General features: G+C 39.2%; 1 pseudogene; it reads right to left on the bottom strand.

Annotated features, from left to right (window-relative positions):
- Positions 1 to 3774: 3774 nt before the first annotated feature.
- Positions 3775 to 9997, bottom strand: LOC107154010 (annotated as a pseudogene).
- Positions 9998 to 10422: the final 425 nt, after the last annotated feature.

Raw genomic sequence — 10422 nt, forward strand, 5'->3', positions numbered from 1 at the left:
TTTATTTATCTTTTCTTTTTCTTGTGCAGAGCTAGGGACTGAAACTAGGGCCTTGCACATGCCAGAGAACCATTGAGCTAATCTTCCTGTCCCAAGCTCTAAATACGAGCAGAATAAATCTTACTATTCAAATTAGTACACCATGGTATTATAATTTAAAAATAGATTCTCAATGTATTAAATATCTGTAAGTTAAGATATTATTAATTTATTTACTTAAGATAGAGGTTTATAGTTTTTCAAGCCCAGTAAAATGAAAAAAAATTATCTTTTTAAACTTTAGGCACAGTAATGTTTGTACTTGCTGGTGGCTATTCAGCCTAATTTTACCCATTAGGAGTATTTTATATGGTAATCAGACACGTTAAATAATCGCCAACCTGCTTGCCAAGAACATATATTTCCTCAAGAGGAAAAGGAATAATAGCCCGAACTCAAGTACTTAGCCAAACACAAATACTTAGCCAAAACTTCAGTACTTTTGGTAAGGCTACTGTTTCAAAGTAGATTAAATGTGCTGAGATAGGCTTTGAAAAGGTAGCATGTCATCATATTGGTGAAGTATCTTGGAACAAAATGTGGATAGGTCTAAAAAGATATAAAACAAGTGGACAGCTGCTGAGAGCCACAGCCAAGTAGGAATGATGCACGGCAATTTCCTTGTCAGCCTACCCCATGTTGCTTAGAGGGAGGACTCTCCATTGTGGAAATGGGCTTGCCTTGGACCCAGGTCATTTGCAGTGACATTTCATGAATGTTTGAGAGTTTTGGTTGAAAGGTGACCCTGCTCAGGGATTAGGGTGGATCCAGGTTTAGGGTGGATCCTGCTGGGAATAGGGTGTATCCTGCTGCCTCAGGCGCCTGCTCCTTGAGTTCCCGTCAAGTTCCCGCGGGGTTCTGAGAGTATTTGGTGGAGGGTGAATTTTCCCAGACAGTAGGTGTACAGTGCCTGTGAGAGTTCGGGAATAAAGAGTTGCTGTTTGAATTTACAAGGTGGTGTGGTGGCTCGGTTATTTTGTGCCCAGACAGACTGCGGCAGACAGCTTTTGGGAAAAGAAGATAAGATTAACAGAAAAATGTATCCAGCTGGGAAAGCATAAGAATACAAATGATTATATAAATGTCAGAGGCCTAAATTAGGAAATAGACATGGCCATTGTGAAAATAATGGTACATTTAATTCTTTTTTTTTTTTTTTGATGCTGTGCCTGAAATACAACAATTTTTTTTTTTTTTTTTTTTTAGAAATACCTGAAGCAGGTTAACTTTATAAAGACAAGAGGTTTATTTAGCTCATAGTTTTGTATACTGAAACTTCAAGATTAGGTGACCTCACTTGTCATAATTTTGGTGAAGGCTTAATGGCAGATAGTATCATAATGGCAGGAAGGTGGGAAGAAGAGATTACATCTAAAGGTAAAAATGCATCTTTCCTCATGTTTGGAATGAATGATCCACTAGTTTCTGAAGGACATATTAAATCTCTGTTCTGATTATAGTTTTCTTTCTTTCTTTTTCTTTTAACATCTGCAAACTTTTCATTTTATATAGAAGCAGCTTTGAGTGTATTATCATGATTTTAGAAGAGGAAATAGTCAAATTTGGTGAGAGAAGAGAGAAAAGAAACTTTGATCTGGCATTCTTTCAAACCACAAGTTACATGTATAGACTTAACAATGTTTTTCATCATCCCCATGATCTGTCATACTAATCTCAAAACAACTATGAATGATGGTTTAGATATATCCCCCTCAGTTTATAGATGAGTTATTAAACCTCAAAATAAATAGCTTACCTAAGTTTATATAGCACATAAAGGGCAGATAAAATTTTGAGTAATCCAGAAAATAGAAGTCACTTTGAAGGAGAAAATAAATAATCTGTTTTACATGAGTCAACTATATCTAAGTAAATATTTTTAAAATGCTATACTCAGTATTGATTGACAGTCAAATCAACACGAATTGCTGAAAACCTAAATTATAAGATGTTACCCATGCAATTTATTTCTGTGAGATAGATTTTTCCTTTAACAAAACTCCTACCATTAATGAATGCTAAGAGTAATTTGCAGTCAGGTTTCTGGGGCAGTAAACATCTAAATCACAGATTTAAAGTATTCAACTCTCAACATTTCCATAGAATACTCCTTTGTTGTGTTTATTTGCTTACCAAAATACCTCTTCAGTTACCCAAGAGCTTAAGTTCAATGGAGCCCAAATCTGAATTAATAGATTTTCTGTGTGTATCCAAGAGACAGTGAGAAGTATGTGGAAGGACATAGGGAGAGAGAGAATCTGTGGATATCACTATAAGCTTCCATTCCTCTAGACTGTACTCATTATCTCCCCATGAGGAAAGGAAAAGAGTAGACCTCAAGCAACACTCCCCAGACAACCCGAACACAGCTTCAAGTAGAAGTCTGAAGGAAGAGTTCAAGAATGAAATCATGTCTGAGATGGGCAAGGAAGGCTGAAGCATGTATCATAGTCCAGAATGTTGGCCAGAATAGTAAAAGCAGTTGATTCTGTCAGAAGGACTTTCTTAAAATGTAATACATATTACGTTACCATCCAGTTCAAAAAGCATCTCAGAAACTTTTTATTAATAAACTTTTTAGCTTGGCATTCAAACCACCTGAAGAGATGGCCCCTATCTGCTTTCTGGTTTTGGAATGTCCTCCAGAGGTTCATGTGCTGAAGGCTTGGTCACTGTGCTGAAGGCTTGGTCACTGTCCTGTGGCGCTATTGGGAGGTTGGTGGAAACCTTAAAAGGTGGGGCCTAGTAAGAGATTGTGGACATTGAGGTGTACCCTTGAAGGGGATAGTGAACCACAACTCCTTCCTCTTTCTCTTTTTGCTTCCCGTTTCACATGATATGACATCTTCCTCTGCCATGCTCTCTCACTGTGATATGCTGCCTCACTACAGGTTCAAAAACAGCAGGGCCTCTCCATCATGGACTGAAATATCCAATTCATAAGTCAAAACAATCGTTTCCTTTTTTTTTTTTTTTTGATCTGTGTGTGTCTTTATTGTTTGGGAAGGCTACTGTTGTGGTGTAAATTAATCAATAAAATCAGTAAGAGTGTTAGTTATAGGTTATAAATTAGTAAAAAATATAGATTATAGATATGATAAGTGAGATAAGACAATTATAAAGCAAGAACTGTCATAGATAGGCCTAAGACTCCATTTTGCTGCCCTCTATAAAAAATAAAATAAAATAAAAAATAAAAACTGTTACAAGAGCTATTTCTGAGAAACTGAAATGAAAGCTGTTTTCTTATAAAAATTGTTTTTCTGTACTTTGTTCCCCACAAATTGTACCGTATTCAGGATGCATTGATGGTCAGGGTGAGCTACATCCTGGGTTTGAGTGCACTCTGCCGACCGCTGCTCAAACCCTGGGATACTGATGTCTAGCACCTGCTTGAACCTGGAAATGTGATTAACCGAATTGCAAAACTGATTGCCTTTTTTTCTAGCTTCTGTACTTGCTTGCTTGCTAACTGGAAAATTCCAGTCCTGCTTAGGGCTTGTAGGACCCCATTACTATTGTTTTAATTTCTCTGATTGGCTTACTTGCATGACACACTAAGGAAAGCCCCTGAGTTGTGGTTTTCATCTTCAAGTTCCCAGGATACAGGCCAGAAAGTTGCTGTTCTTCCACAGAGCTATGGGTGGGTGACATTCCCTGGCCAGGTAAATAAAGCTCCCATTGATTTGAATTCAGACTTAAGAGGGTTTTCTGAAGCAGCTCCCATTACACTACTTACTTGAGAAGGATGGAGGGGGACGAGTGAGTGGCTCCAATGCCAGGCAGGCTGAGCTTCATAGGCTTGTGGGTGATAAGAAAACTTGCCCAGGTAGTGTCCGATCATCTCCATCTGGATGAAGGTCTTGCCATTGTAAACACCAACCACGGAGCCCACCATCTTGGGCAAAATGATCATGTCCCGCAGGTGTGTCTTCACCGCCTCTGGTTTCTCCATGGTTTGCGCCTCCTTTTTGGCCTTGCGCAGGCGTTTTAGCAGGAGTGATCTTCTGATGCAGGCCTGGGTTCAGCCGCCGCCGCTGATGTGCGCTCTCCAGCAGCATCAGCTGCCGGGAGGACACGTCCAGCAGCTGGTGGAAGTCCACTCCGCGGCAGATGAACTTGCAGAACGTCTGCTTCTTCTTGCGCTCCACTTCCACCAGAGTGCTGCCTCTGCCTAAAAGAACCCCCCACCCCACCCCCGTGCCTGCGCAGTTATCCTATCTTCTTTGTTGTATGTTGATCATCTCATATGAAGTGGCACCCCCTCTCTCCACAGAAAAAGTCTTAACTGGGCTTCTCCAGGAATTCTCACCATGGCTGATTTGGGGACTGTCAGCCAAAGAGTCTCTGAGAAAAAGTTCAATATGGATAAATTTCCTATTTTCCTGTTGCCCTGTTTAGCTTGGCCACTGGCCAGGAAGATACCAGCACTCCAGGTGCTGGGCAACCCCTTAATAAATTTTCACAAATTTATCCAGTATAGTAGTTTGTAGAAATGTGCTAACGAGGCTTCTGGCCTTGAGCTGGGCTTCACAGAGATGTCTACATTTTTTAAGATAAGAAGAAGATACCAATTGGGCTCCATGGTAACAGCTGGCAGGGGGAAGAAAGAAAGGGGAGAAGAAGCTCTCCCCTTCTCAGGTGCTGTCCTTGAAGTATTAACTTGCCTAAAACAGTGAAGGAAAAAGCTGCTTTTATGTGAACTTCTGCAGACTGTGAACTTCTGAGCCCCTCCCCTTACATGCTGGGTATAAACTTCTGAAACTCCCTGAACTCGGGGTTCAGGGGATTGACTGATTACAGCAAAGGCTCTACCCTCTGAACCTGGCTGCAGCCAAATAAAACTGTTTCCTGCTGTCTTCGGAGCCTTGCCTCGTTTGTCCCTGCAACAATATATTTGTTATAGTAAATGAAAGCTGTCTAACATACCTACTAACTTTCCCAGGGACAGCCCCAGAGCGAAGTTTATCTCAAAACAACTTTGTAAGAGGAGCTGAACCATGGTATTTATTTTTGTCTCAGCCTCACACCACTATCCGTGGCCTCTTTTTTAAAATATTTTTTTTAGTTGTAAATAAACACAATACCTTTATTTTATTCATTTATTTTTATGTGGTGCTGAGGATTGAACCCAGTGCTTCACACTTGCTAGTCGAGTGCTCTATCACTGAGCCACAACCCCAGCCCCAGGGCCTCTTTTGAACATTTTCGAACCACCTGTGTGCCCTGTATGTCTATTAGTGCCTGAGGCAGACCCTGCCCCTTCACTAGCTGCGCAGCATGCAGAATCATCACATTCCTGTGGAGTTCAGTTGCACCAAGGTGACTCTAGGGGTAGACCCTGCCCAACCTCTATGCGAGTGTCCTGGGGCTGTCCAGACTCACCTGGGCTGGGCTGTCTCTCTCTCTCCTCCTTTCCTTCCCCTACCCCAAATTTACCAACCTAGTTTTTGAGGTTTCTTTGGGAGATTGATTTTTTGCTTCCAAGGTGGTATCACAGCTTTTGGATGAGGAATCATGGTTTTCTAGTAGTTGGTTATGGATTAAGGAATTACCTCTCCTGAAAGGAATTCTCCCATAGTACCCTTCACTGGAGAACACCTTCATCCATCAATATGTTGGTTTCCTGGGCAAGACACTGGGGAAGATAATCAGGGTGGGATCACGTTTAGTCCAATAACATCCAGCTGTGCAGATACCAGGGTCATTTGCCAACAGCCAACCACTGGGACCAGTCTAGAGTTTGGTTAAAAGAAGCTCCATATATGTCCCCCTCCTAGAGATCCCAAAGTCGTGGCACCAAAAGTAGTCTGCAGGAGGCCAGCGGGTAAGAAGAATTGTTCCCTTCTTGAACCCATAAGCAAGTGGCTGTGGAGTGCAAGCATGAGTCAGGAATGACTGGAGATAGCAAAGACATCTGCTGTGGAGAACAGTCAGACAGTTGGCAAAGAAGGCAATGTCCCACGCAGGGGCACAGAGGAGAATGCCACTGAGTGCGTGGGACCAAAAAGAAGCCCCTAGGGATTTACAGACAGCAATACTGCCAAAGCAAGCCTGTCCCAGCTATCAATGCAGCTCCAGAAAGACAGACCAGAGGCTACAAAGAGCACAGTGTATTCTGAGAACTACAAGAAGCTTGAGTGTCTGAAGTTTGGGTGTGTGGGGGGTGAGAACACCCAGGTGAGGCCCCTGAGGCTCAAAAGTGCACCAGGCTGTATAATGGAAGGCTTTTTGGTAGTTTAAGACACAGGGATGGCATGACCAGATAGATGTTCACTTGAAAATCTTCTAGAAATGGAGACAGTAGACATTGAGATGGATTGAGGTCCTAAACAAAACCTCCTTGGAGGCCAAACTGTAACAGGTAGAATTCTCGTCTTTGAAACCTCATAGTTGTGTCCTTTAGAGGAGAGAATCTAAATGCTATCTTGCCCATACACACTTACTCAATATCTACATTGGATGTAGTAAAGACTGATATAAATGATTTACTGCTATAGTGTCATTTGAGTAAATGCATGACCATATAGTACATTTTAATATGAAAATAGTTAATAAACTAAAGCAAAATACTTTTATTCATTTGAAGTCCACACATAGTTAACTGGGCGTCAAAGGTGTAGCAAGTGACTGATTTTTAGGAACACTTTGCAAACATTGAAGCTAATATACTTAAAGATTCTTTTCTTAAAAACATGAATATAGAAGCCTTTTGTAGTAAAGATAAACTCCCACTTTTTCTAAAATGAATGATCAAAACTGAGATTGTGGACTACAGATGTATCAGTTTATGGTAGAGAAAATAAATGCTATGCTACTGTTTTCTTCCAAAATGGCTTTTGGTCTCTTGATTATGTGGGAGTGGATCTGAGCTTTTCTATTGATGCTTAAGTGCTCAGACAAGGTGGTTTGGGGCCAGAGAGAGGGGAGGTAAGGAAAAACACATGAACACATCTCAAACATTTTAGCAACTCCACTCTTCTGAGCTAATGAAACATTCTTCCATGACCCAAATGAATTTTACCTTAAATAAATAAATAAATAAATAGATAAATAAATAAATAAATAGATAAATAAATAAATAAATAAAACTCCAGCTGGGTGCAGTGGTGCGTGCCTATTATCCCAGTGGCACACAAGGCTGAGGCAGGAGGATCCAGAGTTCAGCAACCACAAGATGCTAAGCAATTCAGTAAAACCCTCTCTCTAAATAAAATACAAAATAGGGCTGGAGATGTGGCTTAGTGGTTGAGTGCCGAGTTCAATCCCTGGTACCTGCCCCCAACAAAAATAAATAAAATAAAATAAAAACCCAGTCTTAATCTTCTCAATGTGAAGCTATATTTTTAGTGTTAAAGACATTACTCTTGTCATCACTGATGCTTCTTTGTGGTTTTCTTCTTTTCTTACATAGTAGTATAAGATTTCCACATCAAGATGTGGTTGTCTTGTAAGCTTTGGATCAGTTGACTGTCTCTTATGTCCCCAGAGAAGTGGTGGGATTGAGTGCTTTACCACAAACCTAGGATGGAAGCTGATTTGAGCTCAAAGCTTTGTCTTCTAAGAATAGCTATGTGAACTTGATTAAGCAGTGGCTAGGGTCTTTGAATCTTAATTCCTCATCAATAAAACATAGATAATAGAATCAAAAAGACAGAGGTATTGTGAGAATTAAACAGCCTGGTTATTATAAGGTACTTACAACCACACCTGTCACACAGAGTAAGCTTCTTGAAAGTATAAACCATACTTTTCATACAGCCAAAGAAAATCCCTAGCCAGTTTTAGGATCTCCTTAGTGTAGACTTAACATACAACCCTATATTTCAATAGCTTACTACAATCAAGTAACTGCCTATTCACTGCAAACTCTAAGGTCACATTTAGCAATACTGGAAATTTCCACAAAAATATCACTTACGTTCAATTCTATTTCTAGACTGTTAAATTCAAAGCATTTTAGAGATCCAGAGAAATTTTTGTGTTATTGTTTTTGCTTTTTGCAGTGTTAGGGTTAGAAGCCAGGGCTTCGTGCACACTAGGCAAGTGCTCTACTATTAAGCAACATCAAACCCCAGAAAAGAATTCTAAAGGGGAATTCCAGGTTCTTTGATCAAAACAACAAAAAGTTGGGTTACAAAACTGGGTTTGTGGCTGGGTTTGTGGCTCTGTGGTAGAGTGCTTGCCTGGCATGTGTGAGGCACTGGGTTCGAGTTCAGTTCTCAGCACTACATATAAATAAATAAAGGTCCATCAACAATGAATAAAACATTAAAAACAAAACAAAACCAACTACCATGATCCTATTTCACCCAATTGGTGAAGAGCTGGTTAATTTCATTCTAAGTCAGGCTGCCTTTGGCTAAAGCTTTGGACAGAATAGATATAGAACAGTATCTCTTGAGAAAGAATCCCTAAGAAGGGTGCTTAAAAATGATCTGTTTTTAACTTTTCAAGTGTTCCCTTAAGCTCTGACCCAACATTGCCAAAGGCTGAGTGTTCTATTTCATGAGGCTGTCCATGATATATTTAAAATGATTATTAGAAAATTCTCTATGCTCAACTAAGCTTCATTTCTCTATGCATTTGCTCCTCAGGGTTTCACAGAATATATAGTCTGTAATGTTCCTTAAAGTACTTAGAATAATTAAGGCCAGTTACAAGTCAGCTTGTAAGATAGATCTTTCATATAGTCAAATTTAGTTTTGAAAACCTCTTAAATTACTAACAAATCAAAGTCCTAATAAAGCCAATTTTACTTCCAGGATTAGAATAAATAACTGTTCTTTTGGCTAAGCTGCAGATGAGGTAGTTGGCTGGCATTTAAGAGCTGCGTTGGATGAGAAATGCCTTTATTTAACATGAATACACATTGTTGATTTATCTACAATAGGCTATGACTATCAAATGTTTTCCATTTAAAGACCCACTTATGGAGTATCTTTAACCTGTCAGGTACTGTCCTAGAGGGGGACATTTGCCATACATTCCTAACCAATTGTGTGAAAAAATAGGCAATTTATTAACAAAATGGTGAAGCCAGTTAACTGAGATGAAGTTAACAGTTAAAGATCAAGAAGAAAAAGGTATGGTAATGTGAGAGTGCTGTTCTTAGGGTGGGATGGTGGATCACAGAGTGATATAAAAGAACTCTTCTGCTATATCTTGAGAAACAAACACATAGAATCACCTCCCAGTCTTCTAATAATTACTTTATGAAGATATGACTCATCATCAAAGGGGCACTGGTTTGTAGTAAATTAAAAGGGCATTTACTTTTGGCATTAACCATAAAAAGAACTTCTAATAAAATAAAGCTATTGATTTAGAAGAGTTAACGATTTTTTGATAAAAATTTCAAAGATATCTTCAAAGATATCTTGATCAATGACTCCTTTTAAAACAGGTACTGCTAAAAAAAAGACTTGGGTCTAGAAACACAAAAATTTTACTAATCCTATGGATATAGTAAAAAACATAATATGGATTTTCATAAAACAACAACAAAAACTACAGCAGCAATCATTGTGGGATCTCCCTAAGAGAGAACAATAGTGGACAATTACACCAAGGATTCCCACATTCCTTTTCGATGTGATACAGATGAATTTTGTAAATTAGAGATCAAAGGCAGCCTTGATGAGGAAATGAATTAACATTGGATGCTTGAAGAAAATGGATATTGAAGAAAAGGGAAAAAATCAGTTCCACATCTACCTTAAGGCTGGATATAGGTAGGGAGAGTTTACAGCAGATAGTGTGTGTCCAATTCACAGTTTGTTTTCTTTTTAAAAGGTAGTGGCAGGGGCTGGAGTTGTAGCTCAGCGGTAGAGCACTTGCCTCAAACATGTGAGGCATTGGATTCCTCAGCACCACATAAAAATAAATAAACAAAATAAAGATATGTCCATATACAACTTTAAAAAAAGGTAGTGGCAGACATCCTACCTGTCTTCATGTGGATTCCTCCATCAGTGCTGCTGAGTACATCATCAGTTTTGCTAAAAATCTGACAATTCAAAGTGCAGGATGGTTAACAATATGGAAAAGTAGACTCTGAAGATCTTACTGCCATTTACTGTGTGACCCTGAACAGCCACCAAACCTCATTTTTATCTGTGAATAAGCAACATGTGGGCGGTGACCTTAAGGGTAGGAAAAGGGAAATACAATCTTCAAAAAGCATTTTTTTGAACCATAAAACACAGTATATGTAAAATGGCTAAACAACTATTGAAATTAAGACAATTCAGAGAGAAATTTTAGTGTGAACCTTTTATTTTGACAAAAACAAACTTTACAGAGTTTACATTCTCAAACTCCCAAACTTTCACTTACTCAAAAAATGAGAGACAAGGCATCCTAGACTCCAACATTTTAGGT

This window comes from Marmota marmota, unplaced genomic scaffold, assembly GCF_001458135.2.
Source record: "Marmota marmota marmota unplaced genomic scaffold, marMar, whole genome shotgun sequence".
NCBI lineage: Eukaryota > Metazoa > Chordata > Mammalia > Rodentia > Sciuridae > Marmota > Marmota marmota.